General features: G+C 40.3%; 1 pseudogene; it reads right to left on the bottom strand.

The window, feature by feature from the left end:
• Positions 1-16,474, bottom strand: part of LOC143157296 (phosphatidylcholine translocator ABCB4-like) — a 50,991-nt pseudogene extending 34,517 nt beyond the window's left edge.
• Positions 16,475-18,879: the final 2,405 nt, after the last annotated feature.

Here is an 18,879-nt window from a genome sequence, read left to right as displayed (position 1 = left end):
AATCATACAAAATGACAAGAAATTAAATGTCATGGCTTAGGAAAGCAAAGGATTAACCCAATTACTTTTCTTTAATACTGTCTTTTCTAGAGAGGTGAGACACAGTAAAACTAATCCATTGGGGCTTCATTAATACCATCTAATGCCAATTTATCCTAAAGCCACAGGATAAATTATTAATTAAACAGTAGTTGTGAAGAAGAATAAAAGAACGGTAAGGTAAGGAACTGTTTGAAGCAAGACAGAGGTGTTCAGCGGGGAGCTATAATACCCAAGGGAATTGACAACATGAATTCTTCAGTCAGTCTTGGGATTTATTGTTTTTACTTATTTTAGTGACCTGGGCATGCAAACAATACTCAGGATAATGAAATTTCCTGATGGTACAAAACTGAGAGGATCAGTACAGAGGTCCAGTGAGAGGACCAGGACAAAAGAATACCAAAATGTCTTACAGAATTAGATACATGACGTTGGAGCGTAGTAATGAGAGAAGTAGATGAACCATAATTATGTAAAATAAAAGATGACCAGTGAAATGGCAAACCTATACTGTATGACAAAACTAAAAGAACTTAATTTGGTTGTCCTAGCAAAATGTCACCTGAGAGAGTGTATGATTTATTTCTACAATAAACAGCACAGGAACATAAACCCATGGGAGGGAACTACTAAAACAAATGTTCAGCACTGGTACAGTAACAAATTAATATATAGGAACTATGCATACAGTTTGTTGGAAAGAGATGTCCCGTCTTCAGACAGTCAAGCAGTAGAATAGCCTCCCTACAGCATTAGAGTTAGAAAGCCTACCTGGTTTTAGGATGGAGCTTTTATGCTTATTAGCAAGGGAATTAGATGATACATTTGCTTACTACAATAGCAGGACCTGGTCCCAGTAACATAGAAGGTCCTTCCCACTTCTGGGTCATGGGGACAGACCTACATCCCTTTTAGTGCACTTATGGCAGGAAGCAGCTGGCAAACAGTGCTTTAAGGATGAGTAGGAAAAAGAGGTGATGAGAGGTATGAGGGTGATGAACAGCATGGGGTAACCAAAGAAAGATGCTGGGGTGAACTGGGAAGTGAGGTGTAGATACCCAAAGGACTTCCTTCAGCTGCCTGCGCCAGGCAGCAGTGGCGGCTGGAGCATAAAGGGAGAAGCAGGTGTGTGTTTTCCGTGGATGACACAATTGTTATTGAACTTTGAGTTTGAAAAACTGATGCCAGTATTTGTGGTCACGCCGGTTATCTTTAGATAAAAGATCAAAAAGATGGCAAGAATGATGTTCCATAGTATAATACAAATAAATACACGTGCATGACCTTGGTTTGTGATCTTAGTGTTATACTTGTCTTTTTTTGCCACATGCCTGTCTTTTTGCTTACAACTCTCACTGGCTTTATGAGGCCTGTAAGACCATATTCTCTTTGGGAAAGGGACTGCATCTCTGCATGTTTTGTGATGCTTTTTGAAGCTAATAAAAAAGTAGAGAAAAGAAAAAAAATCAGGAGCAAAGATATAAAAAAATTCAAAATCTCTTTAGTCACTATTATAAAAACAGCCAACGTATGGAAACTTTATTCTCACCTTTCAATTTCTTCTCTTTGTCCTCCAAATGCTACCACAGTTCGAATTGCTGCCAGAACTTCCCCTGCAACAGCTCCTGCTCTTGCATATGCAGTTAGCTCTTTGTTAGTGAATGCAGAAATTATCTGTGTAGAAGCAAACTATTTTAACTCTCCCATTCAAACAAAACCAGAATGAGCTCAAGTGTTGTTCTGATGTCTAAGAATTCTTAATTTATTGTACCGAATTTCCTATCATCTACTTTGTTTTATTATAAGGATTTATAAAAGAATCCACATTTGACTTCCAAGGCAGAAATTTGATGAAGGGCATCATGACAATGTTTGCATTGCATAAAATATATTAACTAGAAAAATGCATGTTATCTTCTGCCAAAAAATGAGGTTGGATTTTCAGTTCTTCTATACTTTCATCATTTTGGAAAGCCAGAGGAGCTGACTAAGATCCCTTACACTTAGAAATACTTGCACCACCACCATCAGGCAGTTCAGGTTTGTGTCAGGACACTTAGTTGCCCGACAAGCATGGCAACATTCATGCTCCCAACACACAGTAGACTGCAGATGAAGTTATAGCAGAGTACTCATGTGCTATGAAGTATTAGGGACTACACATTTTAAATAGAGTTTGGATTTTCATCTTAGCTGAAAGGGCAAGGCTGGCAAGTGTCACTGAATCTCAGTAGCCAGTTGGTACTCGACACCCTGATGCCCCTTTGAAAGTCCTAGCCAAAAGCAATTATATTTCCATAGATGAAGTCTACTTCTCTCTCAGAGTGGCCTGCATTCACTTCTCGTGTGCTGTTTTCAGCAAGTTATTGGGAGCTGAGCAAATGTCGAAGGGACGGTCTGGAGCAGAGTTCACAGTGTGCCGGCTGCCCGGCTGTGTCTGCCCGTGTCCCCGTGCTGTCCCCGGTGGTAATGCCCTCCTCGCCTTGCGGTCAGAGCCCACAGATGGGCCTTATCACAGGAAACCTGATTCACTGCGGGTTCATGCCAGAACTTACTGTCAGTTACCTGCGATGACCTCAGCTGTGCCATTTTACTTCATTTCTGTATTTATTTATTTTTACTGACAGTACTCGGTTATTTTGCTGTAGTTGTCATGGAGTCCAGTGAAGAAGGCAAAGGTACTGCTTATTTACCCTTCCATATGAGGGTATGTTATACTTACGTAAACTTTGCAGCAGGATAGCTGTGTCCATGGTGGAGGCACTGCACTTCTTCAGCTGTACCAGTGTCATCATGCACATATCCACACCTTTCTGCATGTGAGCAAGGTCTAAATTCACTAATAGCCAGATTGCATTTTCAAGTCTTACAAATACCAAATGGGATTATAGAAGATAGAGCTGACCAGTTTATTGAAAACTCACGCTTTTTGCCTACCTTTGCCCAGAAAGCTGATGAGAATCCCAGAACAGGACTGAGTACCAGGATCACAAGTGTTAATTTCCAGCCTTTTGTAAAACCAACCATAAATCCAGTGAAAAAGGTAACCACTGCCTGAAAGAACATTGCCATTTTTCCCCCTATTCCTTCATTAGTCTTGGAGATATCACTGAAAAAAACAACTTATGTCCAAACAAATAAGAAGGTGTGGAAAAGACAGGAATGAACTCTTTGGATACAGTACACTTTGCCAGTGCTCCATCATGTTTCTAACACTTGCAATTCAACACAGCTACAAGTTTGCAGCCACACAGGGCGTGGAGCGACATTCTCCAACATCTCTGTTCCTCAGGCTCCATTTAAATGATCCATACACATCTCAGGATTCGGATAAATAGTAGCATAGCTTACAGAGGAGTTTAATAAGATAAAATAACATTGCTCTGAGGCAAGTATTACAACTGATTTCAGTAATTAGAATTAATACTCAGTTGGCAGTTAACTGATATTTAATACTTACTCCACAAGTCTAGTGTTGAGTTTGCTCACATCATTTACATCAAGCCATCCAATCTCCTGTCTCATTACAGCATGAAAAAATTCTTGTCTGATTCTTTTTGTTTGCTGGCCAGCAACCAGTGTCCAAAATGAAACTTGAATGTAGGCAGCAAAAAGAACACCAGCTCCTATTCCAGAATAAGAATATGCATATCTGAAAGAAAACAAAATGATTGGAAACTGAATTAATTCTACTCCAAACAGGGCTAGCTGCCATTTCTCTTTCGTCAGTATAATGAATATTTTTTAAGTTCTTCCAGAATCAAATTTCAGTTGTTATCTTTTGCTAACTTATTATACAATTTCCACAAAGTAACACAAAATTTTTGTTTTAAAAAGTAATGGCTCAAAATCCATGAAGACATAGACTAAAAAACCAAGCTTATAATGACATATTTACTCTTAGAAATACTTTCTACAATGAATGAAATTTAAGACAGGAATTTTAAAAATACTTAAGTGATGTAAAAGCAAAAGTAAGTTATATTTCACAGGATATCCACTTTAGTTTAATGAAGTAAAGATAGAGACATTGAATTTTAATTGTTTGCATGCTATCATAATTTGACTGTTTTGTTTAGTCATCTTTGAGAAATGGTAGTTTGGTTTTAAAAAATATGTACATTCCTAGGGAAAAATAAAACAAATTAATGTACAGGTACTGTTCATGCTATTACAACAGAATAAGGCTCCACACATACAAAAAAAGAAAAAGCAATAAGGAAAGTTATTCTAAGTACTTTTGTTACACATGAATGCCAAAGATGTTTAATTCATGACTGCAATTAAACAAAATATATCATATTTAAACGGAAAAATATTAGTACATTAATGAATAACTTAAAATCAAATGAGTAGCTGAATGTTGTTCTTAATACTTGCCAGTATAATAGAAAAGCTACAAAAAGCAGCAAAACTGGGGAAAAAACCAGAATTTATGCATTTGTTCAAATGTTTAGTTTATACTAAAACACAATGGAATGAATTTAATTTTGGTTCAAAATCCCTATTAATTATGGCTATTTTATAATATCATTAATAACAACTAATTGGAAAATAAAAATATATGACTGTGAATTATTTTTTCGATGACCATTGTTAAGAAAGGTATAGCTCTGACAAATATACCCAATGTTTATGTTTAGATTTCAGTTCCAGAATTGAGCCACATCATTTTTATATCAATAATTCTTAATTTTTACCCTATGCAGTGGGGTTTGTGCAACAAGAGCAGAATTTGCCATCTGTGATTTCATACTCCCTTCAAGGAGCAGGCCACCCCGGCTTACTTACAAAACAAATACCCTTCTCTGAGGTTGAACAAAAAGACTAGGGTTTTCTTTCCATTTCAGAAAGGGGCATGAAGAAAGAGGAGCTAGGACTTACTTAAAAGAAGTGGAAACAGAAGGAAAACCTGAAAAGGGCAAAGGATGACAAAAGAAGAGACAGGGTATAGGTAGACAGGGAGAGAAAAAGGAACAACCCCCCTCCAACCATAAACCTGCAAACTGCTCAGACGATGACACCACGTGTCCCTACAGCCTGTCTCTGAAAATAACTGGTGCTTAACACCTTAGAAGACTGTGAAAAAACATTATTAAGCTAACATGAAACAGCTTGTCAGTGAGATAGTGTTATCGGACCAACTGTTGCATCTTAGTCCCTATTTCAATTTTATCCAATCAGAAAATGTTAAAAATACATGACCATAGTAAGTTCTTGACCTAATTTATATTTTTTAGCTATGAGCTCTGCAGATTTGTTGGGCATATAAAAAGTATTTATTTTATAATTTTTAAATTTGGTGTCTCTCAACTTCACTGCCTGTTCTTTGTCCTTATAGAAGAAAAGGGTACCAAAGAGTACTTGATTTACCTTCCCAATGGCAATCATTATTATTACTTGGGTGACCTTTAGGTGGCTATTCCCCGAAAACCTGGAAATTTAATGGAAACTCCATCAGGCATGACTTCACAATCATCTCATTTTGTTGTATTCCTGGTAGAGTACAAAGTGTTTGTCTTTAAGGGATGTCTTTCAGAATTTCACTTATTATCAACAAATTTTTTAATGTATGAACCTGTGCAGTAAGAACATGGAGCGAATAAATGGCTTGCCTAAGAAGTTATCATGAGCTTTTGATGCTGAGGGTTTTGCATGGGGGAGGAAGAAAGGGAGTAGGTTGTCTGAGTCACAAGAACTTCATTTCAGTTTCTTTCATAAAACTGGATCCAAACCTCACTAGCTGATGGAGTTATGTAAAAACAGTATCCACAGTTTTCATACAGCTACTAGGGTCTCCTAGGTACTGCCTTTTAAAAAGTTCATAAACTAATAGAAAAAATGTGGTTCAGAGATTGTAAGTAATTAGTTGACTTTGCTAACTGATTTGGTATCCTTTAATTATGGAGAACACAAAGTAGTTTTGGGGCTTTGCATGTGATCAGTTCCAACATTTTAGGGAATTTGTTAGGCATCAGTCAAAACGTTTGCAGTTTTGATGAAAATGAGAAAGCCAAAGAGCAGGAAATGGGGAATCTCTGTAGAAACCCTTGCAGAGCTGGCACAGCACTTGTTCAACCGCAAGAGATCCCACTCCCAGGGCCTCCCTCAGGACCAGGTGAGTGGCAGCAATTGATGTGTTGGACTGTGCCTTACTCTCTTATGGTGGTTACCTATGGAGAGAGGAAGGAAAGCAGCAGAGAAAAGGAAAAACGACGAACAGGAAAGTTGTGTCAGGAAGAGGAAAAGCCAGCTTGCCAGGCAGGCAGGGCTGGTGGCAAAATGGGAGCCGGAGAGTGCAAGGGGAGGACGAGGAGGGAAGGATGTGGGCAAGGAGGAAGAGCAAGAGCAGGAGCACATATTGAGAGAAAGGCATGAGAACTGGCATGGGAGGAGAACAAACTATCCTGACACACAAGAAAAGGAGGAATAACCCTCCCTCTGAGCTTCTGGCAGAAAGGTTGTAGGTTTGCTGGAGCCATCTGGCACAGATTGGGATTAGAGTGGGAAAATACAAAATGCCCCTGACTCATACAATGGCATTAGCCTAAAGACATAACAAAAACTTAATTCCTTCAGTTGCATTAAATATTTATAGCGAGATTAATCTTGGGCTAAATATTAGAATAATCTTTCGAGGACAATTCCTTGAGTTGTCTATTACAAGAAAAGAATAGACATGAAATGAATGACAATTTTCCTATTACCTGGTCATTTCTTCCTCCAATTCTCCCGTCAGAGTGTAAGAAAAAACTTCTATAGAAAAGTTCCCTGGCGGATGGTTCAATAAAGAAACATCTGCTAAAGAGAAAATTAGAGAAAAGCCTGTTAATTATTTTTATTAAATCACGTGACAATAACTTCCTTCTGTAAACTCCTATCACAACAATGCTGAATGAAGATTAAGAGCAGTCACCTACCTAGCACCCTACCTAGCCCCTGACCATGTTTAAGGGAACTATGCAACACATTACAAAGCATTTTCTGAAGCCAGAAGTGAACATTCTAGCTGTAATATAATAAACAGTTAAAAAAATAGTTAAATTCAACTACTTTACAATCACTAGGCTGAATTTCACATTTCAGATACAATATTTTCTCTGGAATGTGTGCTGATTTTATGAATACTTATAAAAACAACACACTGGAGCTATAAAACTCACCTTACTTAATAGTGCTCCGAAGTACTTTACAAATGTCGGTTCATAAGTAAATAAAGTTCAGAAAATTAATTAATATGGTATTAGGCGCTTCCTTCCAGTTGTTCAGGGGCCACGTTTTTATTTAATTCTTGTGGCTAGAGGTTAAAGGTGTAATTAAATTGTATAAGGATTCATCTACATTTCAAGCTAATCAGGAATGAGCAATTCTGGAATGTGCATATTGCACTTTAATTTCAGAATAAATGTGCCTCGTTCTGGTTTGGCTCTGCAGTAAGAAGTGATTGTAACAACTTTTCAGACTCAGATACTGCACTTTATATTTACACTTGATTTAAACCTAGATTAGATTTCCACTGCACATACTGGTTAGTAGAAATCAAATGATGAGACAGAGGTGGCAACACTTAAGAGTTTGACTCTTCTGGGGATGCTTTGAAGAATATCATTATACCTCTGTGCACCAGCAACAGTGATTCTTGTCCAAATATTCAGAGGGAGTGATTAACTCCTTTTGAAATCAATGCTTGACAGGTAAGTTAGGCGTTTAAAATAAGCATAATGCTTTTTAACGAAGAGCATTTGGCTGAATCATACAACTATATGAATACAGTGTTCAGCTCTTTGTATCTTGTCTACTCTGTCAAGGAACAAAGTGGTGTTAGAGAAGTTGTGGGAAATAGCATGGAGGTCTTTGGAGAACTTTAGGAAATTCCACATTCAGGTAACGTGAACAAGGCTCCCACTGGTTTAGAAGAAAAGGAGAAAGGTGATGATAAAGGACTGTTGTGGTTTAACCTCAGTCGGCAACTGAGCACCACACAGCCGCTCGCTCACTACCCCCCACCCCCCGGTGGGATGGGGGAGAGAATTGGAAGAGCACAAGTGAGAAAAACTCGTGGGTTTAATAATTGAAATAAAATTATAATAACAATAATACACAAAGCAAGTGAGGCACAGTGCAATTGCTCACCACCCACTGACCGATGCCCAGCCAGTCCCCGAGCAGCGGCCCCCCCGGCCAGCTTTCCCCAGTTTATGTACTGAGCATGACGTCACATGGTATGGAATGTCCCTTTGGCCAGTTTGGCTGTGCCCTCTCCCGGTTTCTTGTGCCCCTCCAGCCTTCTCAGTCGGTAGAGCATGGGAAGCTGAGAAGTCCTTGACTAGTGTAAGCATTACCTAGCAACAACTAAAACATCGGTGCGTTATCAACTTTGTTCTCATCCTAAATCCAAAACACAGCACTGTACCAGCTACTAGGAAGGAAATTAACTGCCGAAACCAGGACAGGAGAAAAGGGACTCTCTAGTGCATCTTTCTGAAGTCGGATAGTTTATATGCTCAAACTCAGCAGCAGAAAAGCAATTTTTCTGATAATCTCATCCTTCTATTAGTCTGAAAGTGATTTGCTAATCTCAGGAGAAATAAAGCCATGTAACATAGGATCATCTTCTTTTACCTCATAAAACATTTCTCTAAGAACTACATTTTTTTGTAATTCAAGAGTAGAATTTTACATTTAAGTCACACAAGCGGAATAAATGTGCATTCCTTGGAAGAACTTTCTCTACTCTATGGGGAAGAAGAGAAAGCTTTCCTTAGTGAAAGAAAACTCATGTTCAAATGAGAAGATTTCTTGTTCAAATGACAGAAGTAGGCTTGTACTAGGAGCTTTTTTCTTTTTTTCTAGTTCAAGTGGACCTATAATCATAGTCTTTGGGACACTTCTAATATCCTTCTAAAATACACACCAGTTAGTAAATATTGAAATACCTAATAACTTTTGTGCTGGGTTATATATTTATTGCACCTGATTTTTTTCTTATAACTGGGGCTTTATTACATATTTTTGTTTACATATTTAGTTTTGTTTAAGAACAGCTGCTGATTTCAAGGCATAGCACAACACATTTTACCTTTGTGTTGTGGTTTAACCCCAGCCAGCAACTGGGCACCACACAGCCGCTCTCTCACTCCCCCACAGTGGGATGGGGGAGAGAATCAGAACAGTAAAAGCGAGAAAACTTGTGGGTTGAGATAAGAACAGTTTAATAGGTAAAGCAAAAGCTGCACATGCAAGCAAAGCAAAACAAGGAATTCATTCACTACTTCCCATGGGCAGGCAGGTGTTCAGCCATCTCCAGGAAAGCAGGGCTCCATCACGTGTAACGGTTACTTGGGAAGACAAACACCATCACTCCAAACGTCCCCCCTTCCTTCTTCTTCCCCCAGCTTTATATCATAGAATCATAGAATAGTTTGGGTTGGAAGGGACCTCTAAAGGTCATCTAGTCCAACCCCCCTGCCGTGGGCAGGGACATCTTCAACCAGATCAGGTTGCTCAGAGCCCCGTCCAACCTGAACCGAAATGTTTCCAGGGATGGGGCATCCACCACCTCTCTGGGCAACCTGTGCCAGTGCTTCACCACCCTCAGTGTAAAAATTTCTTCCTCAGATCTAGTCTAAATCTACCCCCCTTTAGTTTAAAGCCATTCCCCCTTGTCCTCTCGCAACAGGCCCTGCCAAAAAGTTTGCCCCCATCTTTTTTATAAGCCCCCTTTAAGTACCGATGGGCTGCAATAAGGTCTCCCCGAAGCCTTCTCTTCTCTAGGCTGAACAACCCCAACTCTCTCAGCCTTTCTTCACAGGAGAGCTGTTCCATCCCCCTGATCATTTTCATGGCCCTTCTCTGGACCTGCTCCAACAGGTCCGTGTCTTCCTTGTGCTGAGGGCTCCAGAGCTGGATGCAGTACTCCAGGTGGGGTCTCAGCAGAGCAGAGTAGAGGGGCAGAATCACCTCCCTCGACCTATGCTGAGCATGACGTCATATGGTACGGAATATCCCTTTGGTCAGTTGGGGTCAGCTGTCCCGGCTGTGTCCCCTCCCAACTTCTTGTGCACCTCCAGCCTGCTCGCTGGTGACATGGTGTGAGAAGCAGGAAAGGCCTTGACTCTGTGTAAGCACTGCTCAGCAGTAACGAAAACATCCTTGTGTTATCAAGACTGTTTTCATCACAAATCCAAAACATAGCCCCATACTAGCTACTATGAAGAAAATTAACTCTATCCCAGCTAAAACCAGCAGACTTTGTTTCTTTTACCATTTTTCATTCATCCATTTATTTCATTTCTTAACCCCAATTATAATTCTTTCAAATGTTTCCTTGAAACCTGGCGTTTCTGTTAATTAGTGAACCGTTTGTAACAGCACAGGAGACTGGTTGGAGGAAATACAGAACTGGTCAAATCAAAGCCCTGTCGCTTCTCACAGTAGTGAGTGGACCAGTGACACATCTGGCCCACAGCATAGAAGCAAACTGCTTCCCTGGGAATAAACAGCTTGAAGTGAGCCACTATTCTGCCCTTTATTTTTTCCAAATAAAACTCATTTTTTATTGCATAAAAGCCATATTTCAATGACACCAGCTAGGAGTTACAACAGTTCTTACCTGAATAAGTAATGTTTTCTGCAGTAAAAAAGCTATCTGTCATGTCACCAAAGGTGATCATCATAAGGGGGGAGACCTGCTCCATGGAGAATTGCCATGGTAGTGCCCAGCACCATGAGGAGTTTATCCCACCAGTCAGAGTATTGAAACTGAAAGTGGAAACAGAACTGTGCTGAAAACTTCTCTAATTACAGCAAATGCATCTGGGTGGCAACACAGTGTTAACAGTGCAGAAGGAGGGAGTAAACAGTAAAATAGGAAAATTTTAATACATAAAATTGTAAAATCGTAACATAACCCAGTAACTTCTTAATAATTGTTTTAAGAATAAAATAATGGCTTTCATAATATAGGAATAATAATAAAATATTAAAAACATATGTTTAAACAAATTTTGCATTTAATTTAATTACATCCAATTGGAATTTAAATTTATGACTATAACTGAAATTAAAAAAAATCTAAGAATATAATATCTATAATAATTTCTCTACTTTTACGGTATCTTAGATAGGTCCACACTTGGGGCTGGTGGGTCTTTACCCCTGTAAACAGTTTCAAGGCCAATATATTTAAAGCTGTATGAAAATAATGTCTACTCTACTGTTTCTATTTTAACTTTACTAATACTTCTCATGAAACAATGGTCATAAAAAACCTAAATATGATTGTGTACTAAGGGGAGTAAGAGTTTCGTCATACATTTTATTGTACACAAGTATACAAATGGAAAATAATCAAATGGAAAATAATCACTCTGGGTTTTAGTCAGCTTGCTGAAGCAAAAAAAATTTCTTAAATTCAGTTACTGGACCTACATGGAAGCAGGTGCCATGGGCTGTCCTGTTGCCACAGTGACCTCTAAACAGGCTTTTAGTTCACAGTAACTGTGAGATACCTTATCCTCCTTGTAGGGGGGTGGTAAATCATCTCTCACGCCCTGGAAGGGTAGTGCCTAGGAACGGTTAGCTCAGGCAGCTTGGTCCTGTCCCCGTGCTCCAAATGAGGAAGAAGAGAAAGTGAAAAAGGGGCAAAAATGTCTTTCTTGTTGCATAATAACAAGTATGAGTCCTTGAGTAAAAATGTATCTGCAGGTGTGTAATGGAGTGGATGTGTTCAGCATCCTCTGGCTCTTACAAGGCACACGTGTCAGTGTGCCAGCCTGGAGTAGTCCTGGGAGACGCCAGTTTGAGCATGACATGTCTGACCCTGCTGCCAGAAGATAGGCACTAGTGCTCAGACCAGTCTGGGGATGTGATTTCCAGGGGCACCCAAACCAAGAAGAGGAGAGGATCAATGGGTTTTCCTCCCCCAGCCTGTAGTGATGGTCTGAAAGGCATGGCTGTGGAATAATCCCCTAAATGAAGGAAGCTGTGCTTTTTGGCATGTAGGTAGGGTCCACAGGGTGCACCTTTGGGTTTTGCTGTGGCTGTTAACTGAATGGAGTTGCCCTGGTCTTTCAGGTGAGTCAGAGCAGTTTAGTGCTTCTTGTCCTCTGTGTGGAGAAGCAGGAATTACCAATGTGTGCTTTTCTTTTCTCCTATGTGTGAATTTTTACCACTAGTTTCCCACAGGTTTTCAGAAAATGGGGAGGAAGATGAGAGCTCTGCTGAATGCAGTGCTAGCACTGAGAATATGGAGAGTGTGATGCTAGTTGTCATTGCTCCTATATTGTGCAGTAGTGGTTTTCTCTTGCTTCCTCTGCAGGAAGAAGTTTTGTTTCAAATGCTGGAATTATCCTTCAGGAGGTAAAGGGGCATTCATTTTCCATAGGTATTTGGGAGACTTGGGAAATCTTTTCGCTTACAAAACAAAAAATTTTTCCCTAAAGCTACCTCAGATTCTGTTAGATGCAGACTTGACTTAAACCTGAATAAATCCCAAGCCTCTACTAATTAAGCATGAAATTGAATTACTCTGTTAAAACTTAATACAGTTATCAATGAGACTGAAATAGTACAGAAGTTGTCCTGTTACTTCCTTTCCAAGCTAATTCAAATAGCTCGTGCAGTTTCATTTGAAGTCCTCAAGAGGGCAGGTAACTAAAGATGTAATAAGAGACATTCTTATAGTATGTTACGGAAACTTCTTCAGATGATTGTGGTCAAGCCCTGGAACAGGTGCCTAGACAGGCTGTGGAACTGCAGCGGCTGGAGGTTTTCCAAACTTGCCTGGACAAGGCTCTGAGCAACCTGCTCTGACTTTGTTGTTTAGTTTGACTTTGAGAAGGACATTGGGCCAGATGACCTCCAGAGGTCCCCTTTATCTATGATTGCTCTAACTATGTAAAATAGGTTGCTAAGCCACTATCCATCGTATTTGAGAAGTCGTGGCAGTCCGGTGAAGTTCCCACTGACTGGAAAACGGGAAACATAACCCCCATTTTTAAAAAGGGAAACAAGGAAGACCCGGGGAACTACAGGCCAGTCAGTCTCACGTCTGTGCCTGGGAAAGTCATGGAGCAGATCCTCCTGGAAGCTATGCTAAGGCACATGGAGGACAGGGAGGTGATTCGAGACAGCCAGCAGGGCTTCACCAAGGGCAAGTCCTGCCTGACTAACCTAGTGGCCTTCTCTGATGGAGTGACTACATCACTGGACACAGGAAGGGCTATGGATGTCGTCTATCTGGACCTCTGTAAGGCCTTTGACATGGTCCCTCACAACATCCTTCTCTCTAAACTGGAGCGGTATGGATTTGATGGGTGGACTGTCCGGTGGGTGAGAAATTGGTTAGATGGTCTCATCCAGAGGGTAGTGGTCAACAGCTCAATGTCCAGATGGAGATTGGTGATGAGTGGCATCCCGCAGGGGTCCGTATTGGGACCGGTACTGTTTAATATCTTCATCAGTGACATAGACAGTGGGATGGAGTGCACCCTCAGCAAGTTTGCAGATGACACCAAGCTGAGTGGTAGGGTCAACAGGCCAGAGGGACGGGATGCCATCCAGAGGGATCTGGACAAGCTCGAGAAGTAGGCCCGTGTGAACCTCATGAGGTTTAACAAGGCCAAGTGCAAGGTCCTGCACCTGGGTTGGGGCAACCCCCAATATCAATACAGGCTGGGGGATGAAGGGATTGAGAGCAACCCCAGAAGGCCAGTCATATCCTGGGCTGCATCAAAAGAAGTGTGGCCAGCAGGTGGAGGGAGGTGATTCTGCCCCTCTACTCTGCTCTGGTGAGACCCCACCTGGAGTACTGCGTCCAGCTTGGAGCCCTCAGCACAAGGAAGACATGGACCTGTTGGAGCAGGTCCAGAGGAGGGTCACAAAAATGATCAGGGGGATGGAACACCTCCCCTATGAAGAAAGGCTGAGAGAGTTGGGGTTGTTCAGCCTGGAGAAGAGAAGGCTTTGGGGAGACCTTATTGCAGCCCATCGGTACTTAAAGGGGGCTTATAAAAAAGATGGCGGCAAACTTTTTAGCAGGGCCTGTTGCGAGAGGACAAGGGGGAATGGCTTTAAACTAAAGGGAGGTAGATTTAGACTAGATCTAAGGAAGACATTTTTTACGCTGAGGGTGGTGAAGCACTGGCACAGGTTGCCCAGAGAGGTGGTGGATGCCCCATCCCTGGAAACATTCCGGGTCAGGTTGGACGGGGCTCTGAGCAACCTGATCTGGTTGAAGATGTCCCTGCCCACGGCAGGGGGGTTGGACTAGATGACCTTTAGAGGTCCCTTCCAACCCAAACTATTCTATGAGTCTATGATTCTAAAATGCAAAAATATTGTGGCCTGCATACAAAAGAAGAAAATTAAAACTGTGTGCTTCCAAATCACCTGTTTAAAAATAAATGCAATTGTATTGTAAAATCTGCTGTGACTCTCTCCTGTTGTTTTCTGGATATGAATTTGGGTGGCAGAGTGGCTGAGAAGAGACTAGTTAGTAATTAGTATAGTACTGATAAGTTAGAATCAATTGCAAAAGAGTAACTTGAAAATGGAAGCTAAGATTTCCTAGTTTCTGACAATGCCTTTCAAACAGTATTCCATTAGGCAGTGATGCCAGGTGCTTATGAAAGTATAGCTAGTGTGGGAGAGAAATTTTCTGGCATATGCTACCCTTATGCTGGGGATTTTCTTTTTCATTCCTTCTGTGTCTCCAAACACATTTCAGGTCCATATTACATCCCCCTTCCCACTGATCTGTTAACAGATCTATGTCAGCATCTGTTGGATGTAGCTGTGACAGTAAAAACCTCCAGCATTTTAAGCTAGCTTACTCCATCTCCTGTATCTGCCTTTTCTTTCCTTTCTCCTCCATTTTCCCTTCCCATTGCAGATCTCTGAGTACTCTATACCGTAAACAGTGAAGTGCCTCTAGTATAGCTCTGCAACATAAGTAGAGATACATATATAAAAATAATAAATTTTAAACATTATGGTAGACTGGGATTGCTAAACATGCAAATAGCATGAAACTTACTACTGTAAACAGGCTGTCCATATTCAGTTTCTCAGGTTTCTTCTTGTCTCCACTGCTAAAAAATTATTATTGTATTTTAAGTAGGAAGAGCACTTAAAACGTCAAAGCAAGCCTAATGCATCATTAATACAACTACTGTCTATTAATTGTGTTCACATGCAAGGAGGAGATACAGGAATGTAAAATAAGAGCTTTTAATGTAATCTCAGTGCATTTCTCTGAACACTGTTAAAAATACTTTCAAGAAGTCTTCTGGTTTGGTATTGTGTTAACACGGAGTCTATTTGGGAAAAAAAACCCCATAGGTTACAAGCTACCTATGTAAGACTCATTTAAAATTACAGCTCCTGTGAAAAAGTATTAAGAATGGCTGTAGCTAAATCTACAGTGGGACTTTGATAATGTAGCAAAAGTCCTCTTGCAAACTTTGCTAGTGTCCTCCTATTTATATTCCACCTTTTTTTTCTTAAAGAAGAGGGTGGGAAGTTCTTTGATGATTAAAGCTGCCTGTCTAGCCTTTCTAGCCTAGGCTAGGGCCGAGTGGTAGCTATTGGCCATATTTTTAAGTAGCTTTGGAAAATTAGGTGGGTAGGCTAATCTAACATTACTGCCAATTGCCTGTCAAAGACTTCTCATAGCTAAGTACTTTGATTTCAGATCATTAGACTGCAGTCGGGCAGACATGAAAGGGGTAGAGAGGAGAGCGTGCAGGACATCTGACCCCAATTGGCCCTCCATTCTAATAAAAAAGTTATACTTCCTTCAGAGAACTTGGGGAAGCATGTAACTTAGCTGTCCTTTAACTACTCTGACTTCAGTTCTCTCAGTATTTTGGATCAGCCTTTTAACAGAAGAGGATAGATGCAGCTGTCACTATCTTTTCTCAAAAGAATGAGTGAAGCAGCCAAATTTTCAATAACCCCGATAGAAATTCTCAATCATAGCATGAAGGTACAAGCAAAGCTTTCTGCTCCTTAGACAGGCTTCCCCTGACCTGGGGGGTTCAACTGGATTTATCCGTTAACAATTTATCTATATTTAGATATAGATATTGATACGTTTTTATATCTGCATTTGTCTATATTGTCTGAAGAGAATAATGGATATCAAAGACTTTTCCAAAAAAGGAAAACTGTCTGATTATTCTTGTATTGTTTACCAGTAAAATTTAAGCCTATGCAGTTAAAGGTAAAACATTAGTAGAATAGAATCATAGAACAGCCCAGGTTGGAAGGGACCTCCAAAGATCATCTGGTCTGACCTTTCGTGGGAATATTTTAAAATCAGCTGCTATACTTACCATTTGCCTTCAGATCCATAATCCTGATATGATACAGCAATATTATCATCCTTTCCATTTCTGTAAGACTTTGTTTCATCTTCAGAATGCATTTTAATCTGTTTGAGAAACAAAGTACCTCAGGAAAATCTACCAGTAATATTTAACTGAGAGGATGCAAAGCTAATAATCTGAAAACCTATATCCTGATGTGCTGTTTGAAACCATCATGTTTTCCATTTTTAAACAGGACCCACAGGGGTGTCCTCTGCAGAATCCTTAGTAATATGTCATTTCAAAGCATGCAAATTTCTGCAGTTTACCATAATTAATACAAAATAAACAGTAAAATGTATTTTAAAGTAGAATGAAATTTCACTGGATATTTTTGCTTGGTTTTCAGTACTCACTATTGAACATTGATAATCTGTCTTAGACAAAATAAATGTGCTGACTTCCCGGGGGTGTGTGATCTTAATCTGTTTTCACCTGTTCTGGAAGGTTATTCAACAGTCTGTAGGACTAGGTTGGTTAGGACCAAGCAGTGAGGTTGGACTTTGCTCAATTTACATAAAACTCTAATGAGGAAAAACTTTCAAAAACTGGTGCATGCCAGCGTTTTGCAGCCCCCTTGGAGCCTGCTAGGTCTGCAAAGGACTATGTGCATGCTCTGCCTCCAGAAATGAATAGTTTTGAAGAGCATGTTTTATCAGTCACTCTTGAAAGCATCTGAGAAGTCTCCTCTTAACTCCTCTCAAAGGAAGCCTCTTTGTTCATATTTTAATCATTCCTCGTAAGGTTCACAAGTAATCAGGATGACTGAAAAAAGCACCATTTCCGGGAGCAGACCATCACACTGGGCCATGAACCCACCATAAGCTGTTCAAGGGAAGGTGCTCTTGTTATCACTTTTCAGCCATCCATGATCAAACTGAATGGGAGTCAGTGTGATCCCTTTTGAATATCTTGTGCCCAGAAGATGGAGTTCATTTGCAGAAAGTCATATACTTTCCTTAATGACAAATGCTCATAAAGACTCTTTAGGCCTACTCTTACAATAGGTAACAGATAATGCTCATAAGTTTTATATTAGGATTTAAACTGTGCTATATTTTCTCTCTCGAATTAGCTCACCTCAGCGTTTTATGGATGGTTGTGTTTATACATGGAAAATTGGTGTTGTGTTTTGAGAGTTTGATAGTGTTGGTTGAGAAGGAATGGAAAGCTTAAGAAAAAATTAAATCAAAAAATTTAATGAGTCAGAATAATAAATCAGAATGAGGTTTGACGATGTGAGAGCTGTTAGGAACTTGGTGGAACTTGGTGGTTTTCTTTCATTACGAGTTCTCAGGGTGGCCTTTCCGGGCCTTACAGCAATGCAGTGGCAGGAGAAGGGTGGCAGAGGGGAAAGGAAGAGCTGCTGCAGCTCCTCTCTCATCAGGAGAGGCAGGAGAGGAGAGAGAAGCAACCACAGCAGTACCTGAACATCCACTTTTCAGCTTCCTGTGGCCGTCCTGTGAACAATTATCTGCAATTCCTAACACAAAGGTTTGCCAGTCCCTGGCTTTCACTGAGTAAAGGCATGGCTTGCTGTCGTGCTGTCAAAACAATGTTCTATTAGAAGTGATGGCTTGTTGGTAAAAGTGACAAAACACCCCTCTCTCTCCTTGGGGAGACACAATCCAAGGCTGATTCCTTGGCTCAGGCTGTCAGCCAAAACTGGGGATGAAAGCAGAGATAAAGTATTTCTAAAACATTCCTTTTGTCATATTCCAGTCATCTTTGAGGTGCAGGATACTTCTACGTACCCTTTGGACAAAAGTTTAGAAAGTGATTTTCAAGCATTATTTTTATGACTATTTTCTTCTTAATATGGCTTGTGATGTATTGAATGGTTTTGACATACTGGAAGCCACCATATGGAGTGGATCTGTTTAATTGGGTGGATCCACATGGTTGACCATGATTTTTCCTGCACAGAATCACAGGATGGCTGAGGTTGGCAGGCACCTCTGGAGACCATCTAGTCCAAACCCTAGCTCAAAGAGGGCCAAGTAGAGCAGGTTACGCAGGGCTGTGTCTAGTCTGGTTTTGAATATCTAAATGTAGACTCCACAACCTCTCTAAGCAACCTGTTCCAGTGTTCAACCACCCTCACAATAATAAACTCTTTTCTCATGTTTAGACGGAATTTGACCCATCACTTCTTGTTCTGTTACCGGATACAATTGAGAAGAGTAATGTGTATGGACATACATTGTCACCCACAATGAGAAGTTCATTGGTGTGTTATTGAGAATTATTTTAAGTCAGCTGTTCTCTGGCATGGACATCCTAGATATATATTTTATTATAATTTAAGGAAACATAACAAACCTGACGATCTGGAACATATTGGGAGGAACTGGCCACCAGCTCATTTAATCCTTCTTGATGAAACTTAGAAACAAAAGTTCACATCATTTTCAGATAGCTAGAGATGAAGAACAACTGTGCAATAGAAAATGGATTTTCTAGGTCA

Source organism: Aptenodytes patagonicus, chromosome 2 (assembly GCF_965638725.1).
Source record: "Aptenodytes patagonicus chromosome 2, bAptPat1.pri.cur, whole genome shotgun sequence".
Lineage (NCBI taxonomy): Eukaryota > Metazoa > Chordata > Aves > Sphenisciformes > Spheniscidae > Aptenodytes > Aptenodytes patagonicus.
This window is presented reverse-complemented; position numbering and strand designations above follow the sequence as displayed.